This window comes from Dermacentor andersoni, chromosome 1 (genome assembly GCF_023375885.2).
Source record: "Dermacentor andersoni chromosome 1, qqDerAnde1_hic_scaffold, whole genome shotgun sequence".
NCBI classification, from domain to species: Eukaryota; Metazoa; Arthropoda; class Arachnida; order Ixodida; family Ixodidae; genus Dermacentor; species Dermacentor andersoni.
This window is the reverse complement of record NC_092814.1, coordinates 229,995,864-230,014,007: the sequence shown is the minus strand read 5'-3', so window position 1 is coordinate 230,014,007 and position 18,144 is coordinate 229,995,864.

Below are 18,144 nucleotides of genomic sequence, written 5' to 3'. Positions count from 1 at the left end.
CACATATGTGCCTCTGTTAATAGCAAGTAGTTGTGGGGAGACACACACACACACACACACACACACACACACACACACACACACACACACACACACACACACACACACACACACACCGGAACCTTCCACTACCGCTTCTGTGATAGACCCTCGCATCTGACACACACACTCACACAGAGACACATACACACACAATCAACAAGCCTATAACCTGTGGCTTCTTGGACATTCACCGTATACATATAGTGAATGAGCGCAAGTATTTGACGAATAAGCACGCAAGCAAAAACGAAGCTTCTTTTTCCGAAGAGCTGTTCCTCGTGCATATAAGGACACAGCTTTAAAGAGAATAGCCGTTTATGTTGCGTTATCCTGTTTTTCGGCACTTCGATGCGTGGCTACGTAAACACTATCAGCCACATGCTGGAAAAAAGTCTCCCCGCGCTCAACACTATAGTACACGCTGTGGGAGACTACCATATTAAAATGCAGCAAATCTCACAGCTTGTAAAACACAGCGCAGGTTGCTTGAGCCAGCTGCGTCATCGCTTTCCTCCCGAGTACGGCATGTTGCCCCACACAGGAGATCTCCAAAGCCTATGCTTTCGCTCATCAGTCAAGCTGATTTGCTAAGATGCCACGGCTATGTCACGCTTTAGACGGCCGACCAAAGAAAAAAAAACGAATCTCACCGTCGTCGTTGTGTTATGTATTCAGTTATGACTCACAAATTAAGGCATCATGTACAAGTCAAGTCATGATAAGCAGAATGGCAGAACATGCTATTCGTTGTCTGAAATGTGCAGTATGCTAAAGGCCTGCACGCACGAGGAACATTTTTACGGCTCCAAAAGTTATATACTTGTATTCGTGTACGTATTAGAATATGTGTTGTGATACTGTTTTTTTTTTCTGAGCATTTTGCTTTTGTTAATCACTTGTCTTGAACTATACAGTAATCGATAGCGTTTCTGAGCCGCAAAGCAAGCTACGGTCAGGAGCCCTGCCTTTGTAACTTATGCAAATACACATATGGAGAAGCAAATGCGAAAGCAGGTCAGGAATTGTGCGGTGTGCTTATGATGTTGTGCACGTAGTACACCCTCGCTTAATTAATTCTTGCACTAGCATTGTCTTGCCATCTGTACTTTTTGATCACGAGTGGTAATTTATCCCGCTCGCGAATCATAAAGCTTCTGGACTAGCCGGCTCCCATTAGAGGGTCGAACCTCTTCGCATAAATGATGCGAACCTTCTCCTTCGCATTCTCATTAGCAAAATAACTTAAGTCACAAAAGAAATAAATAATAATAATAATAATAATAAAAGAAGAAAACTGTGGCTCTTTGCAGTCGGTGATGTGTGCACCACACCTTGAAGAACCTTCGTAACTCAAGCTCAGCGCCGTTAAAAATCCTCGGGAGGTAACTCATGGCACCCGAGCGTGTGCCTTCTAATTACCCACTTGCTAGTCTTGCTTGACGGTTAAGCGCGAGGTGCAAAGGATGCTCGGCCGTCTCGGCCGCGGCATTTGGCGCCACACTGCGGGCTTCTCCGGTTGTGCGCGCGGCCGCGAAGCCCTCGCGATTCTTTCGCCGCCGCCCCGCACTCGATGCATCCGGCGCCGCGCCACGGCTGTGCCCGTGATTCCCTAATGGGAATCCGTGCTGCGGAAAATGATGACTCCAATCCTCGCTGTGACAGGCGCTCATTAGTATGGATGAAGCAGCAGTGTTTTACATCGGAACGCGCTCGCGCGCCATACACTGCCCCCGTCGTGGTGTGTTTCGCCACAGATGGATGGTGCGCATTTAATTGTTTCCGCCGCAGGGCACCGGTCCGTATACACGCGGGCGACTTCGCGCCACGGCTGGGCCCGCTTCCGTAGCATCAGTGCACTGCGCTGTTTGGGTAAGACGACCGCCCTTCCGGGAAGCTTGAATGCGTCGCGGCAAGTGCGTATATATAGCTGGAACACCGCTGTCTCGATGTAAGCCATTTTGGTGTCCACGATGACGGCCTCTCATCGCAGTATGCCGCAGAATGAAAAGAAGAGCAAATTGTAAACAAAATGAAGACTGATCGTCGCGGAGACTTGTCATTTTGTATACTGCTTCTACCAACTTGTGAATTGGCGCCCTTCTTTCTCTCTCTCTCTCTTCTATTCTTCTGCCCCGCAGTACACGCGGCAAAATTGAGCCAGCAAGAACTATTTGCTAAAAAAAATTAGGTTTTACGTGCAAGACCACGGTCTTCTTATATGAGGTACGCCGTGTGGGGGAGACTTCGGTATAATTGTGACCACCTGGATTTTTTTTTTTATGTGCACCTAAATCTACGCACACGAGTGTTTTCTTGCATTTCGTACGCATCGAAATGCGGTCACTGCGGCAGGGATCGAGCCCACCATCCCTAGCTCATCAGCTCAACGCCATAGCCGCTAAGCTAAATCGATGGTATATTTGGTTAACCGGACTGTTATTTACGTTTCATGTGCTTGAATCTACGTTTCGACCGGTAGCCACCGGCAGGGGGCTGGATGTGAATAAATGTTTAGCTATATCTCTCTCTTCTTCTAACTCCCTGTCTTCTTTTCTTCGGTAGTCCACATTACCCAAGCGTAAATGCGCTGCGATGCATCCTCATGAGGCATGCTTGCTCCTTAGCGCTCAAACGTGGTTTTTTTCGTTTACTGTTTACTCCAACCGGCATGTTGACGCCGGTTGAGACCTAACACAGCAGCGCGTGTTTGAACCCCAGCAAGTCTCAATACGTCTCCTTTACACGTAAACAAGATCCATACCTGGTTCATTATACATTAGACAATGTCCAGCTATCGCGAGTAACTGAGTATAAGTATCTTGGAGTTTATTTATTATTAAATGTAACTTGGATTAAGCACGTTGAATGTGTTACATAGAAAGTGTTAAATTTTGTTAAACGCAACTTCCGGTTAGCTCCTCCCAAAATTAAAGAACTTTTTACTTTTCGCACGTTCAAGAACCCCAGGTGGTCGAAATTTCCGGAGTCCTCCACTACGGCGTGCGTCATGATCAGAAAGTGGTTTTGGCACGTAAAACCCCATAATTTTTTTTTACTTTTTGAACGTAAGACCCATATTAGACTATGCCTGTATGGCCTGGGACCCGCAAACTAAAATTCTGTCTAATGTGGTCGAGCATGCACAAAACCGCGCAGCGTGTTTTGCCTGTAGTAATTATGACTTTACTTCCAGTATTACTGCACTTAAGCATAGCTTGGGGTGGGGAATCATTAAGCACACGCAGACAAAACATGAGATTAGAAATGCTTTTTAAAATTTATTTCGGTATGGTTAAAATAGATAAAGAAACTTACCTTTCACCTCCTCATTTCTTATCTCCCAGAAGCGACCACTCTGTAAACATAAGAGAAATTATTTGTAGAACATATGTGTTCCAGCACTCATTTGTCCCACGCACAACATCACAGTTGAATCAGCTACCGCAGGAAATCGCTGATTGTCGCACTGAAGCATCTTTCAGAGAATTCCTGTTGGAATTTATAGCGGCGTGAACCTTTCTATTGTTGTGTTATTTTTGTTTGATCAGTTATGTATTTTATCCGAGCTTATGTAACCCTGTGTATTTCCCCCCTGCAATAATGCCTTCGGGTGCTGCAGGTACTTGAAATAAATAAATAAATAAATAAATAAATAAATAAATAAATAAATAAAAAACGAAGACGCGGCTGCACTGATCAAAGTTCTAATGAGCAAGGGGTTTAACGTAAAATTTCAATGGATCCCATCCCACGTAGGAATTGAAGGAAATAAAAAAGATGACGCTCTTGCACGTCTGGCACTGACACGTGTCCCAAAAATTACAGCGCCAAAGATTTTTTAGAATCCTAAGGAGGCAATCCGCATTCACATTAGGGCGATCCACCAGGCCCCACACCCAGCCTGTGTGACCCATGAACTTATTCGGGAAGAAGCAACGCGGTTGTACCCCATCCGAACCGACTCCGGCTTGGTTATTCAAGGCTAGACGATGCGCTTCCCCGTTCTGTGCCTTCTGTGGTGATATCCCCGACATCAAACATGTCATTTGAATATGCCCGCAGTTCAACACAGAAAGGAAAGCGATGGTCGACAGCCTGCAAAAGAATGGTATTCCACACAGGACCTTTGAAGACGTCGTTTTCCCCGGAGGGACTGCGGCAATCAGGAAGAGGGCGCAACGACTGCCGATCGCCTTCCTGCGAGACACGGGGCTCTTCGACGCCTGGTGACACACCCCTGATCTCCCTTCACAGGACGTTCAGGCGGAAGAATTGCCGGCTATGTACGCCAGGCTAACCCCGCCTGCTGCAACACCACCACACACACGAATGCCAACGTTCACAATAACAGAAAGTGACAAACATTTTTTTTTATAAACCAAGAAAGTTCTACAATACATTTACTATAGAGAACTGTTGTAGGACTTTCCTTATCTTATAAGATCCGCCGGCGACATATCTTGCAAACGTGGTGGCCCTTGCAAGTATGCGAAATAACTAGCTTCACGTATGATTTATGCACAAAAATTAAAGGACACCTTCGGGAAAGGATGTTAGATGTAAGCAATATTCGCTGTTTCCTTAAAACGGCACTTGAGTAGCGCAGCGCGCGAGCTATGCCATGTCGTGCGCTGTTTGAGAATTTGCTGCCTGTCGCGCAACAAACGGCAGTTTGCTTCAAAAGCGTCCTTCTCGGCGACGCGGCCTTCTCTAGGCAGGTTTTACAATACAGGTTTACGTTCCAGATCCGGTCGCCTATCAGACCAGTGCTCGGACTCGCGCAGTTGCCACGGGCGCTGCTCAGGTAAGCGACAAATTGCTCTCCCGAACGTGCAGAAAGGGATGGGAACCAGATAGGAAATGGAGGACGTCTACCAGACGGGAATTTACGAAGTCCGCCCCAGAGACGTCCTCCTCAAGCGACGGCGGTTTCCGCGCTTGTTGCTGGCTGCGCGCGCGGCCAAGATTTACGCGTTCCGCGTGGCCGCCTCTGTCGTCCCCCTCTGCCCGAACCTTAGTTTACGGCCAGCGGGCCGATCGTAAAGCTCCCTGACAAGGGGAACACTGAAATGCGAGGCCATTTCTCGCTCTTTGCCCATGCGCCTCTGCGGCCCAGGGCGCGTCGGGCCAACGGCGGCGGCGGCGACGAAGCGCGCCGAGGCATGCGTTGACACCGTTCCTCGCATGCGCTCCTGATTTACGCACCGCACCCGAAGCGCTGCGCGGACGGCCGCGTGGGAGCACGGCTGCCGATGCGAGCGTCGCTGCGCTGACCCTTGGTGGCTTTTATTTCGCGCCGCATCTACGCCGAGCGGACGGCAGTGGTTCGTGCGCGGTGCTCCACTCGCAAACACACTCCCATTTCCGCGCTTCGCCAGAACCATCCGCTCGGAGCATGCCGATGACGGTGGCCGCCGAACCACTGCTCCGCGTGCGGGGAGAGGCTGCAGTTATTGCGTTCAATCCGCTCGTCACGACCACTCATGCGTCATTAATTCCTGCGCGAGAAGTGGAGGAGGAGGAGAGAGAAAAGTAGAAGGCAGGGAGGTTAACCAGAATAACTTCCGGTTGGCTACCCTACACCGGGGGAATAGGAAAGGGGAAAACAAAGATCACAGGGAGAGAGAGGAGGGAAGGAAAGAAGGAAATTGCGGCAAGTTCGCTGACGCGTGTGGTTTTACAGAAATTGCATTAATACTCACAGATGGTCGCACAAACCCGTCGTCCTTAAGAAACACAAAAGCGCCTTCACCGCTTTATGGGCCGACGGGCGATGGGGGCGGTGTTCCAGCAGCACCTGCACAGAAAGCGGCCGATTGTAGTAGTCCGTAGTCCGTAGTCCCCCACTACGGCGTGCCTCATAATCAGAAAGTGGTTTTGGCAGGTAAAACCCCATAAATTTTTCTGGATTAAAGCGGCCCATTATCAAGTTTTCACACCTTCCCTTCACCAAGTGACCTGTTATATTTACCGCGAAGATCTCTGGCGTCACAGGAACAGCACGTAGCTAGCACGAATCGCACGGCGATTATGAATGCGCGACTATTCAGGCACACGTTCTAGGCTATATAGGCACCTTGCACACGCCAGCTGGGACTTCGACTCGTTTACCAGCCAACGCCGTTGACAACAGTCACTATACGCATGGCTGCAAAGTAAATAAAACTTTTTGAACCACAAAAAAAAAAAAACGCATCCAGCTTCGTCATGCAATTTTAGACAGGCTGAAAAAAAATAGTTCATGAGTTTTACGGGACCCAACTACGACCTCATGATAAGGCCTTCAGATTTAATTGCGCCATCTGGGGTTCTTTAAAGTGGACCTAAGTCTAAGTTAACGAGCGTTTCTCTATTTCGTCCCCATCGGAAGGCGGCTGTCACTGCTGAATCAGTGACCTAGAGCTCAGCAGAGCACCACCACAGCCACTGAGATACAGAGGTGGGTTGTAGACCGGCTGACGTGTGCTGTTACTGATGGGTAAATGACGCGACGAAAATGTAAGGCAAGATGTTTCGCTACTTATTCTGCGCTCAAAACTCATGGCCACGGCGACTTAGCACGAAGACGCGGCTCAGAGGCAGCTCCTAAGTGAGAGGGTGAGAAAAGTATACGTAAATTCTACCTTTATTTTCTTTTTTTGCTATTTTCATCGAAATCTCTGCTTTCCTTCACAGTTCCCCATTTGTACCTGCCATACAAGCTGCCGCTGCGTGCGTTCTAGGGGACAGAGAGAGAAACTGTAGTTATTAATGAAGAGCTTACAGCTGTGCCTCATTCGTGGCGTTCTGGCCACTTACTCGGCCTCGAGCAAGAGGACGAGTTAAGAACCTTCCCCAGACTTCTCGCTCCTGTGTTCTGCGCCTCCTGTGTATCTTATAAAACAGAACATCCCATGCAAAAGTTTCTGTACTGCTCATTCATAATCGATAGTGAAAATTTCCGGGGCTATTGGAGGCAATGGCGAGTTCGGTGACGGTCGGTCGTGCACGCCGCAATCACGCTGCGGCTCTGGAAGGCGACAGGCGGACGCCAATGTATCTTCCCCGCGCCTCCGCGAGAAAGGGGGCTTTGTCGCGCCTATTCATTGCGATGATCCGAGGGTTGCGAGCGCGGCTGTCGGTTGCCGCTGCAGCATCTTTATTAACGGCCCCGGCGAAGGGCTCGACAGTCAAACCCGACAAGCGGCGGCGGGGCGATGGGGACTGCGTCATTTATCAGGCAACGATGTGACGTGCCGGGCGCGGGATGCTGCTTCTCGACCGCGCTCGATCCTCGCGACCTCCGGAAGTGCGCCAGAGGACACGACGACGGGGCTTGCGGTTGCCGGGCTCCATGTGCCACTTTGTTATTGGGGTGAACTCTCTGATTAATGTTTCTTCTGCTTCCATTCCGCTGCAGATTGCCGCCTTCCTCTCCCTCTGTTTCCCTTTTCTCGCGTGCGATTTGTTTTCTTCTACCACGCGGTGTTACTGCCGAACCAGAAGAAAGGCAGAAGAAACATACGCTATCGGAACAGGCAATACCACCCCAACCAGCGAGTAAGCGCCACTGTAGTTCATCCTCAGCTACCCATAACTTGAATGTATTTCACTTTGCTGTTTCACAACTCTATTACTTGCTCACACGTTATCTACTACAGCATCCAAGGCCTACCACCCTATCTCTGTGGATCTTATGGTAACAATAAACGAGCGGAAGCTGCGTTATCAAACACTCAATTTGTTGAAATCAGTTTTTTAGTTTCTCAAAAGAAAACTTGGCTTACTATATGTGCTGCGTTTTTCTTTGCAGCTTTTAGCCTAAACACTTAACGCGATAAATTAACCTTTATTTAAATAATTTCCGGGGCTTTATGTGTCAAAATCGCGATATGATTATGATGTGCACGCCGCAGCGGGAGACTACGGAGTAAATTTGAGCACTTGTTCGCAAACGTGCACCTAACTCTAATGTTTGCATTTGGTCCCCATCTAAATGCGGCCGCCGGCATCTATAACCCGCGACCTCGAGCTCAGCAGGGCAACGCCGTAGGGCTAACGCCGCCGGGTCATAGCGACCGTGCTTCACAGTCGGCAGCACAGAGCCGAGTGAGTGGAAGAAGCAGGTTTCAGTTTGCATGGTGCGGCGGTTTCTTGATCTTGCCTGCAATAGGGGCACGTTGTCGAAGCCCGTGCTTGTTTCGCCATCGCTAGGACTGCCCACGCGCTGCTTCAAAAATAAGGTGTAGCTCGACAGGACCAGGCTATTCTGGACAAGCGCAGCAGAGAGCTATTAAAGAACCGCAACCTTTACGAACAAATTAATATGTAAAATTTTTGTGGCCAGTAGGCGTGCAGCAGTTGCGGCGTTAACTAAAATTCGGAGCGACTTGGATGATGTATTTTGCATTCACAGACACTTCGCGACCACAAGGATTGTTTTAAAATCCACTTTGAACACGCATAACGATATGGGCCGTTGTTGTAAGTTCTTCAACCATGATGGTGCGCTGTTTCTGCGTCGCGCGCACCAAAATTTCTGGTATAGTGTTATTGCGGGACACAGGCATGAACCCCGACCTTAAGATTGGCTGAAGTTCGCTTGTTGGCCTGCTTTCTTTGCATGTGCATGGTTTTGCTCACACGTACATGTGAGTGCCTGTTTTCCAGGGGTTCATGTACTTCGGCTAAATTTTGTGACACCTATCCAAGTACCATCATCATGTTTATACCCTGTGTTTATTCGCAGTGTTTATACTGTTTGTACTCACGCAGGGTTGAATCCTGGCTTTGCGACGTGTGAGCTGTCTCACGATCTTGGAATTGCGCCATCGTTGGTCGTCGTGTCTGTCGTCGTCGTCACCAGGCCGTCATGAGGTTATCGTCGTCGCGCCGTTGTCGTCATCATTGGCGTCGTACCACTGCCGTCGACTTTGTTGTTGCCGGGTGAGCCACTGCTATTGAGTGGTACTCAACAAACATTTCTCTCTAGCCCTGTTATTCGTCACGAATATGGAGAGCAGCTTCTCAAATCTGGGCCAACCCCGGCAGTTCTTATTAAACATTGTCTCCCCCCTCTCAACGTCTGTTGCCCAGTGTTTGTTACCCATGTCACATAACAAATATATGCATGTAACTGCACAATAGGTGTATAGATTAGGGACAGATTGTTCAGAGGTGAAGCCCAATAGAAGGGTCGGTAGTGGTTGACTCCCCGGCACTTCGCGTGAACCTTGACTACTGTGAGTATAAGGACCGCATCTGAGTAGCAATATTCATCTATATCATTCGTTCACTCATGGAGCTATTCATTTCTCAAGGCGCGTACCAATTTTACGCAACACGAGCAGAGTAAATGATAACCCTCCGCTTAACGAAAGCTCAGCACCCGCTGTGGTCGCACATGAGGCCGCGGGATCGAATCTCGGCGACGAGGGAATTCGAGAACACCCGTGTACTTAGATTTAGGTGCACGTTAAAGAACCCCAGGTGGTACAAATTATTCAAGAATCGCCAACTACGGCGTGCCTCATAATAAGTTCGGGGTTTTGGCACGTAAATCCCCGTAATTTAGTTTAGCTTCTTTTTTTTAATGTGAGCTCAACGAAAATCTATCCATAAATGTCTTGCCGCCACGACTTCTCTGTCACTACGGCGTTCTGCTGCGGAACACGAGGTCATGGGTTCAATTCCCAGCCGCGGGAGCCGCATTAGGATGCTGGCAGAATGCAAAAAAAAATGACGTTCAATTGGCGAGCTTTGGCGCATATTAAAATACTACAGGCAATCGAAGTTAATTCTGAACACTACAGATACGGTCAGCCTCATAGTAAAGCTGTCACTGTGGCCTCAGTAAACCCTATATGTCTTACCTCTTGACATATGTCTTACTTGAATCGCAACCGTCGTGAGCATCTGCTGTTGAGCCATCTTTAACTGAGCCTTTGAGTAATTAAGCCTGAGATGCCTTGTAATGCTTGTGGCCTGCGTCCTCCCTATAGGGCAGCGTGTTTTCGTCAGCACACACGCATTTTTACCCCACATATAATCTACCATGACAAGTTATTTAGATATGAGAGTAATAAGCACATCGGCAATTGTTGTCCACAACAAAATTATGCTTTTTTCCCCTTTTACAACCACTTTTTACAACTACTTTACAGTTTCGCCAGAACTGCTTGACAAAGCTCCAATTTAGTTTAGAACCAGCAGTCGCGTCCATATTTTAATTCGACAACGTATTCCAGATCATCATGCGCTCCTTTATCAAAGGTAAAACGGGGAGCGTGGATTCCACTGCCTCCTGGAATATGAAGGGCATCGTGGAAAGTAGGGTGCAGTCAGTTTCAGGAGCGAGGAGTGGCTGTACCTCAGGGGCCACGCAGCTGCTGACCCACTGCTTGCCGTCTGGTCGCAGTAAGCCGCATCGGCCGCCTCAGAGCCGCCTCACGTGCAACAGCGAGTGAGCACGCAGGCGTCGAAAGGAGGCACCTCAACAGCGTGCGATCTCCCTGTGGGGTCCGGGCGCGATGAAAGCGAGAAGGGCGTGCTCGCGCTCGTCCATCACTGTCCTGCTGCCGCCGGGGCCTGCTTGGATAGCCCCCGGTACATGGCAGCCGACCTCGGTCCGACGCCCTCTTCAGCAGCCGGGACATAGACGCGAGTACTGCGGCGACGCAGCTCCTCTGAGCACTGGAGGAGCCAAGATTCCGAAGGCGAGCAGACGCGTTTATACGCATATGCGCCACATGTCCCCTGTCGTGGCTTGCAATTGCCCCCCTCCTGATACGACGCTCATTATCTTGACCTCTGCAGCTGCAGAGCCGGCGACTATGTAAGCATTTGTCATGTTTACAAACAAACGCCCTGTAACGTCCCTGTGCTCTTATTCGAAGGCAGAAAGGGCAGATCCCAGCCCTCTGTGTACCGCCGGGAGGGCCGTTGTCTTTGCTGACATGTATTTAGTCGCTTTAGTCGCATGTGGGCATACCCTTATGCCAGAAGAGCTTTTGTAGTGCAATAAAACCAGTTAAGTCTCTCGTTACCGCTAAAGGTGTGCTCAATTCCGGTGCTTTTACATTTTCACGTTTACGTTGTCGTCGCAACTTATACCGCGATACATAAATGTGTAGCTTGACTACTGGCGTTTTTAATGGATGCAAATGTGTAATTGCCCAGACAGCTTTTGAGAATTCTTAAATGAAACTTCAAAGAAGCACCTGGAGGAACATGAACGAAAGTAATAATTTCATATTTTTAGTAAAGTACTGAGAGTAACAAAAAATCATTATACAGAACATACGCCTGGCTCCTAGCTCCCAACTTTTGTGAGACCACGCAAGAATTATGCAGATTTGTTGCAGTCAATACTAGCCATAATGATGCCCATACTATGCGGGAAAGTAGTAGCTTCGCAAATGGGAAAACGGATAAGCTCCTATTATGCAGGGAGCATTGTTCGTACTCATTGCAGCAGGCACTTGGTTTGTTCTTTACTGCATTCTTTAGGCTCGCGAAGCAATGGTTGTCAGATCAGCGAGCATGAAGAAGCCTCATGGTACTTGATTATTGCTTTCGATCAGGTTTTATGGGCAATCAAGCTGGTCTATAGTGCGCGTTCAGCTGGCGCTGAGCCTCCGCTTCCTTTGTTCACTTCCTGTACAGTACTGTACAGTAATGAATAAGGGCACCTGCACAGGCGGTGTCGAAGTGTGAGAGATTAGGCTACCAGTTAAGCTTTGTTTGGAGGTTGGTTTGAAATTGACTCTGTGCTCTTGCGTGATTGAAAACCACACATGACGGGAATAATTGCTCGTAATAATTTGTGCATATGCTGCCGAAACGCTCATGGATAAACGCTAGCCACGATGGGAAAAATAAAGTCGCATTTTATGTCATTCGAACGCAACTTTTCAATATAACACGTGCTCGGGAACATCTAATGTTGTTTGAGACATCGTTAAAGCAGCCTATACGTCGGATCGGAAAATTGGACAGCACGAGAGAAGCTTCTGTGTCTTTACTGCTGCCTTCATTTAAAAAAGTATCTTGCCAAGACCACCAAGCACAAATATTTCGTCGTTTTATTGAGGAAGTGCTAGGAGCATTGGATGCTTGTTTCGACAAAACTTCCAGTCGAAGTTTTATTTTATTAGGCTCACCAGTCTGCCAAAAATGGTGAAATCTGACCAATCGGTGAAGTTCAATCGTAATTTCAGATAGTGCATGGCGTTGCTATTGTAAAAGAATTTCGACAGAAATGTTTAACAACGTGTAGAAAAACTCGGTAAGGAAAGAGTTATATATATATATATATATATATATATATATATATATATATATATATATATTTGACATTGCTGCGTCAAGGAAGCATATATGAGGCGTCCCCCATAGGTCGGCAAAATAAGGTGAACTCACGCAGACTCAGACGCGCGAGTCAGTCTGAGTGAGTCGACTCATGAGTCAGTTTGCCGACCTGTGAGCGCCCCATGTATCTTCAGTCAAAACATCATAAAATATAGTCGGTTGTGAGAAGCTAAAGCTGTGCAGCTTCTTTGTCAGCAGCATCACATGAGTGCAGACGTCTCTAATTAGTTGCAATGAGATAACTTAATATCCGATTCCTTCAGAAGTACCTTTATGAAAGCGAAAGTTTTAACCTGGTGTTTGTGGAACAGCCAATCACTGTGTACTGTCTTTTCACTGCGCTAACGCAGCAGAGTTTTTAACACACTGCCCTTAAATGCTGTACGGCTACGAAAAAAAAAAATAAGGAGCTAAAAGGCGTGCGAAGTTTTGAAAGCATAGTTTAGAAATGTTGCGATAGATATTCTTGGTTCGTATTTCTTTTTTATCATTTGCACGTGCGGCCAAGCATATTTAGACGGGTCGAAATGCTTCCTAGGTAACGTTGATACACGGGAAACAGAAAGGACCGAGGCGGTCCTCACCCCAACTTCGACCGATCACTCGAGATTTCAGGAGAAATGCCATCCTTCCCCCACTCCTCAAGCGTATAGGGTACCGAGCCAGACGCTTTCTCTATTAGCATCGCTGTATTGCGCCTTCTCTCTCTCTTTCCCTAGCACTCTTTGTCATGTGCCTTTTATTTTCTTTTGTTTTACCACAGAGGGGCAATGCCTAGGTATTGAACCAATTCCCTGTTGTGGAAGTGTGCTCGCCGCTATCATTGTGCTGAATGTTACTTAATTTGCTGGGAACAGGTTCGCCGAGTGAAAAGTTAGTTTCGTGGCATGTATTCTGCCACCGTAGTCGTTCATCATCACTACAACGTGAAAATATAGAATTAACTAGTGAAGACGAGGACTACCGGTAGCAAGACTCTGTCTTGATGGAATTAAACATGGGGTGGCTTCGAGTGCTATTGTGGATGTCATAAGCTTCCCAGCACGGACACTGAGTTTCAGGAAAGAGGCGCTCCGTCTACTCCAGGAATTTGTTAAAAATAGCAATCTATTCAGCGAGTGATGACATTTAGCAAATTATGCTAAACGTCACCGATTCGTTTGATGCAGTAGATATTCTCATACCGCACGGGTGAACTTGGTGGTGTCGTAACATTTATACCTCTGCTCCTTATAATGTCTTGATCTGTCTTGGCATCTTTAGACCTGCTTACGCTGCGATTAACTCTGTGACAAGTTTATCACCTTAGATTCCTCTACGCCGATCACATTACCTGTACATGCTGGTTTTATTCTCGTAGTCTAATAAAAAAAAATTTCTCTTTATTTTCTCCCATCCGGGATCTACGGACTACCTCTGTTAGTTTTTTACATTTTGTTAGAGACTTTTGACAGTGTATGACATTTTTATGATCTCATTTTTGTTTTTGGTTTTTCTTTTTTGTTGTTTTCCTACCTATGATTTTAAGCTAACTGGCCTTACCTGTAGACAAATTCACCATATTTCACGTTTAATAAAGAAGAAGAAGCGCGATTGCCGGAGCAGCTTCAAGGCTAGATACGTCCGTAACTGGCCCCACCCTCTTCCTACTTACCAGCGGCTGGCCTCCACAGTCTTAACGGCCCCAAAATTAAGGTCCGTACTCGTGGTGCGGTATCAGTGGGCCTCTCTATTCGTGGATGCGCGAGGAGGATGCGCAGCAATTGCAGGTTTTTCCATGGTTTGTTCATCCCGTGCCGGAAACTTCCAGGATCCCCTACACGTGAACAACAGTAACCGCATTTAACAATAAATAACAGCAAAAACACAACAGAAGTAACTAAACTAGCCATGCGCTATGCTGAATTCTGAATGTCGCGACCTTTAGTAGATTTCCCCGTGTGTCTCCGAGTGATGCCTCTGATATAGCAATGTCAGTGAACTAACACACCTGTTTCTAAGAAGCGACGCACGAAAACACCTAAACTGTAGGATTTCACTACAGCACCACACGAGCACTAACTTTCTTAACAATACATTAGTACGTATTCTCAAATACCCTGAAAAGTTTATTTCGAGGATGTGATAAGTGTAAAATAATTTTCTCTTTGTCTTTTTTTTTCTTTTTTTTTTTCTCACAGCGAAGTTGTTGAGGGCTACTTTCCCCACCATCGTGTCCGCGTGTAGAAAACAATCCTGAAGATAGTGTCATGCCGGGCCGACCCGCGGTGGAGGTAACGCAAGCGTTAAGTACTTCCCATACGTGGGCCGATCCCGAAGATAGTGCAACGACGGCCGACCCGCGGTGAAGATGCAGTTCGCCATTAAGGGGCCCACATACGCACCTTCGCTGGTCATCCTTATTCACAGAGCGGAAGGGCACTGAGTTTTTCATTTAACATATCCCAGGCCAGCCCGTGATATGGGCCTTTCTAATGAGCTGTAATAATTTCTACATATACTATGTGGATTAACGCTTCGTCACCGAGACAGAAGATTAGAGAAGACATAAAGTATTTACCCATTCAGACGCCCGGATTCTCTTGGGCATTTGGGAAAGGTGAAAATTCTTTCGGCTTCTTTCCCACCAATATTAATCGTTACTTATAAAGCCCTTGCATATAAATATGAACATGTATATGCATTCCTTCAAGTAGAGCTAGCAATGTTCAGGATTTAGAGCCTGTATCCGCCAGACAGGGACCTGGGAATAGCCAAAGAATAGAACCAGAAGAGAACATGAGCTCAGGTTCACAAAGATGTTCTTGCGCGAGGACATCCCGTGGTTGACCGGCAATGGCTATTGACATTGGCGAGCACGCCTGATTTCTCCCATAGAAAAGCTTTTTTTTGTTTTCAGTAAGGCTGATTTAGAAGTTTATAACCTTCCCCAGATATATTTAGACTATACTTGCTGTCAAATGCACTGTAAACATATATAGTTTTCAAGTACCCAGTTCTTACTTCGTTTCATAACGAAGATGGTTTGCAACTACAGGCCTTGAATAGGCCCTCTGGTCATGTGCTCGTGCTAGGTCTCTTTCGTCTGTCCCTGTCCCTTTCTTCCGTTCTGTCCATTCGCGAAGTTCTGTGTATATGGCTACAGGGACGGACCTCACTACGACCTCTCTGCCATTTTATGAGTTAGCTTTCCCTAGGTCTAGGGAGGAAACTAGGGAAGAACAATGAGTAGGACTCGCAGTCACGTGCCGGGGTTTCGGCAATAAGGCTTGCCTTTGTCAAGGAGAAAGCAGACTTCTCGAAACAGACAAGCACTACTGTTTTAACAGCTTGTTCTGCCCTAGTTTCCACCGCTACACAGATTTAACCCATAGCCTCACGTTAATTCGGAATCACATATGTGCTCAAGGTGCAACGTTCTGCTTTTAAGAAGAGGAATTCGTCCGCGTCTTGGTATTAGCCGGAAACATACACGCGAGGCATGGAAATGCCGTGTTACGCAGCGATAGGTGTTGTGCTCCTCCTGAATGGATATAGGTCGTGCCTGCCGCTGCACGCACCGAAACGGGGATTCTAGGCGCGTACAGTGCAGCGATTTCCACCTGCGGGCTCGCATGAGAACGGACGACCATTCTTCGGGAATGGCACGCACGCCCGCTTGCCACGGGGAAATGGAGTGCCTACTCGCCCGAACGGCGGTACTCAGCGGGACGCTCCGCCGACACTCGGCTGCGTGCATCTTTCTGGACAGCGCCGAGGACAGTTGACTTCAGAACGATAACAATTAGTGATCCATCAAGGCCGTATCCGCTCCGGGACCCTCCACGAAGGAGAAGCCTTGATTGCTGCCACCCGTCGCCGAGTGGCGCCGCTCTTCTTTTGCGTCTCTTTGGGCCGCGCAATGCGAGAGCCACGCTAGCACGGCGGCGTACGACTTCTATACATCATCCTACGCCGCCGCGTCCTTCTATGCACTACAAGACCCGCATCTCCTAAAGTGAGCTACCTGTCAGCGGTAACCTAGCCAAAACAAATTATCCTAGTTGTGTGCAGCACGGTGAAAACTCAGTGTCTTTCAACGCGATTTGAGCTATGTAGTATATACAGTGAGCAGCCCTGCTGTGTTCCGCTGCGATTATTTAGATCGTTGGTATGTCACTACTACATATACTCAAATCCGTTCAGTTTTAAAAGTATCACGTGTCGTTTGCTTACACACATGCGTACTAAAAGGCTGCTCTTTCGACTCTACGTATTCCGCTTGAATTCTGTAGGGGCTACAATGATTTACTCACGGTGCTTTCCACATGCAGGGCACAGTATAAAACAAGATAGGCACGTAACTGCGCAGGAAGAGCACGTAAATACGTCAGAACTCAGCAATTATGGGCGCCTTGGTATCTCCGCGGTTTGGCATAACCATGCCCTGGTGATGGGCGCATCCGGTGCGTGTTGCTTCGCGGAAGTCCTCCAAGCCTAAGCCGCCTGTACGTCTTTGAGACGCGTCACGCGACCGCCGTCAGCCAGGGCGTATTTAAAACGTCACTGCTTCCTTTGCGACAGGTGTGCTTGTAAGAGAGCGCACATGCGTGCAACCGGGACATTAGGCAGGCCCCACTGCTTCTCTTCCCTTTTCCTCCTTGAAAACCTCTTAAGAGCGAGTGTACAGCGTCCACTGGCCCTCTTTGAAATTTCCAGTGCTCGTCTTGTTATCCCCCCCCCCCCTCCCCTTCGTGAAACCCGTGCGAGTTCAACATTGCCATGGTATCAACTCTCAAAGCCATATTATTAAAAAAAAAAAGAATATATTGCCGCAAACAGTGCATAATACCAATATGCTGATATGATCTTTCTTTCTTCGGTGACGATGGAAGCTATTAGCAAAATTTTCGGCACTGACTCTCTCTCGTGTTTATCTCAACACCTCCGAAAGCAACGATCACATGGCAGCCCCTATAGCTGCTCACATGGATTCAGTGCCCGCCATAGTGAGTAGCTAACCTTCCATGGTATGGGTCAGAAGATGGTACTCCGGAAAATTCTAATCATGCAGCATAAGAACCCCACTGGTCGTGCCTTTTCCTCTTCCGGCGATCCCAAACTAACACCTCTCTTTCTATGTTCGTCTGAAGAAGGGCGAAAGAGTTCAAAGCGAAAGAATTGCCCGAAAAGCTAAAGAAAGACATCTTGAAACAATCAATTTAAAGATACCCTCAGTTTTATTTGCGCCAATCTTGCAAAATTTATCAACTATAGTTCAATAATTTTAGGCATCAGCTTTCCTTATGCTTGTTGAAGCTACGTAGCTACCAACACTGTGATGTACTAGAACAAAAGCTGGTAAATGAACGAATATGAAATTTCTTAAATGCGATATAGGTAGCCTTAGTGTAATGCAATGTAATGCATGATGTCCTCGACCTATGAAATATAACCATCATACGCAAAAGATACAGCACGATTTGAAGAGCCCTTGCTAAAATCTCAATACGCACTTGTGCTATGATCAAAGGCTCCTGCTCTGCGTAACCGCGGATCCTGTAAAACTCCGAACATTTAGCGCTCCGAAAACTCGCATGCTGACGGGAGTGTTGTCGCACTCTTGAGTGTCGTGGGACCAGGTGTACATGAAATATGTACCGAGACCCCGTCACAGGGTCCGGCTAAAAGCTGGGCTACAGCTCTGTACTGTGCGCCTCGCACATGCTAGGGACCTCGCGGAAGCTCGTAATATGCGCAAATTACAAGAGCAAG